This window comes from Phocoena phocoena, chromosome 3 (genome assembly GCF_963924675.1).
Source record: "Phocoena phocoena chromosome 3, mPhoPho1.1, whole genome shotgun sequence".
Classification (NCBI taxonomy): Eukaryota; Metazoa; Chordata; class Mammalia; order Artiodactyla; family Phocoenidae; genus Phocoena; species Phocoena phocoena.
Genome location: NC_089221.1, coordinates 40,989,813 through 40,992,374, shown reverse-complemented (window position 1 = coordinate 40,992,374; position 2,562 = coordinate 40,989,813). Strand labels below are relative to the sequence as shown.

The window sequence follows — 2,562 nt, the reverse complement described above, 5'->3', positions numbered from 1 at the left end:
ACCCCAAGTTCCTAATTTATTCCTCCTCCCCTTTCCCTTTTGGTAACCATAAGCTTGTTTTCTGTGTGAGTCTATTTCTGTTTTGTAAGTAAGTTCATTTGTATCATTCTTTTAGATTCCACGTATGAGTGATATCACATGATATTTGTCTTTCTCTGTCTTACTTCTCTTAGTATGTATGATATCTCTAGGTCCATCCATGTTGCTGCAAATGGCATTATTTCATTCTTTTTTATGGCTGAGTAATATTCCATTTTATATATATATATATATATATATATATATAAATACAACATCTTCTTTATTCATTCATTGGTCAATGGACATTTAGGTTAATTCTATGTCTTGGTTATTGTAAATAGTGCTGCTATGAACATTGGGGTGCATGTATCTTTTTGAATTAGAGCGTTTGTCTTTTCTGGTTGTATACCCAGGAGTGGGATTGCTGGATCATATGGGAACTCTATTTTTAGTTTTTTAAGAAACCTCCATACTGTTCTCCATAGTGGCTGTACCAATTTACATTCCCACCAACAGTGTAGGAGGGTTCCCTTTTGAGAGTCTTAATTTGAAAGAATAGCCAAAGCGTGGCTGTAGCTGCTCAAGACAGGTGTTGTACTTGCCAATACTAACTACAAGATGCTTTCTTGAATGGAGATTATTTTTAAAAGTGGCAACATATTGGAAAAATAAAAAGTATTGACTAAATCCGAATTTAGATTTATCAATCCATTGTGCCATTCTCAGAAAAGCATTGAATATTTGCTTGTCAAATGCATCTAAAGGCTCTCTTGGTAAAGGAATAGAAAATTTGAAGGTATCTGGTAGTTGTAAGTGGTTCTTGTTGGAGGAAACAATAGAAAAAAAAAGAAGCCTTTTTTTTTTTTTTTTTACAAGACAAAGATTTAATGAAAGTTTGTCAGTGGGTATATATTAATCCAAAGGGCTAAATAGTTAAATAGAAGTAAATGAAGTAAATGTTACATGTTATCATCACCTGATTCATCTTCTTCCTTCAAAGATTCCTTGGCATATTTCTCTGCCTCTTCCCTTATATCTTTTGGAACAATTTCATGTCTTCCGTTAGTTATTTCACCAACCCAGCTGAGCTCTAGTTCAAAAGCTTTATCCTTAACTTCATCATATACTATGTAAATTATTTTTGCAACTTCTTTAACAACATCACAGCAGGTCATTTCTTTCATCTGAAGCTTTTCGATTTCTGTCTTTGCAGCTTGTCTGGCTTTGCCAATGGCACAGCCCCAATAACCATATGAAACACCAGATGGGTCAATCATGTAGAGTTGTGCACCATCATTCACACTGTAAGACCCTAACATGAAACTGCAGCCAAAAGGTCTAACAGCACTGTAGAGGGTATAGGCATGTACATACATGGCCACTCTGTCTGCAAGATGTTTTAGTGGAATGTTAGATCCAAAGTTAGATCTAAAGTTGGAAGCCTCTTCTCTCGCAATGTCTGCTAAAGGACGAGCATCTGCCAACAAACCCGCTACGGCCATTCCGACATGCCGATCACCATTAAAAAGTCGTTTGTTAGAACCTTCTTCATAAAGTTTAGAAAGGACTAATTTTTCTACCCCAAAGACAACGCCATCTTTACATCTGATTCCAATAGCTGTACTACTATTTTCCACAGCCTTCATAGCATACTCAACTTGAAAAACTCTTCCATCAGGAGAGAATGTAGAGGCTGACAGGTCATACCCGGTGCCGACTGAGCTCATCGCGCTAAAACCCACGGGGATGCCTAGGTCTGCAGGATCTCGAAGCCTTTTTTTTGATGTTGCTTTTGTGTATGAATCTTCTATTGTATCATGTTGAAGCTGTGTGAATAGATTTTCCTAGGGAGAATAGCTCTGTAGCTCAATTCAATAATGTTCCAGAAGAAAAATGGGTAGGAGAGTTAAAAAAATATTTCCAGGCACCCATTGGCTCCGGTAGGATATTATGCCTTCCACTCTCTGTGGGGTCCCAAGGTTTTGCCCTTCAGTTGGTCATAACATGATTTAGTGCTTTTGATGCCCCCCCCCCCCAAAGTTTTGTCCTAGATTTCTTGTCCAACAGATAACAATGGTTCATTGTGTCACTCCTGATATAAAAGGGACCTTGGGAAGTTGCAATCCTACTTATTTATCAAAGACCAGTTCATATGCTTGCCATGAACCTGAAAGTCAAAGATTCAAATTCAACACCCAAAGTCCTTTATTTTAGTACCAGAGGCTTTTTAAACAGACCCTTGACAGCTCTCAAAAGACAGCAGAGTAATAGCAGCTTTTGTCCTAAGGGTTTGTCTATTTTTTTTTTTTTTTTTGTGGTATGCGGGCTTCTCACCGTCATGGCCTCTCCTGTTGCGGAGCACAGGCTCGGGACGCGCAGGCTCAGCGGCCATGGCTCATGGGCCCAGCCGCTCCGTGGCATGTGGGATCTTCCCGGACCGGGGCACGAACCCGTGTCCCCTGCATCGGCAGGTGGACTCTCAACCACTGCGCCCCCAGGGAAGCCCCAGTTTGTCTATTTTTTGCCGTTAAAAATCTTATC

At 39.5% G+C, this 2,562-nt stretch overlaps 1 pseudogene; it reads right to left on the bottom strand.

Moving 5' to 3' along the window:
* Positions 1-980: 980 nt before the first annotated feature.
* LOC136121294 (proteasome subunit alpha type-3 pseudogene) lies at positions 981-1,748 on the bottom strand (annotated as a pseudogene).
* Positions 1,749-2,562: the final 814 nt, after the last annotated feature.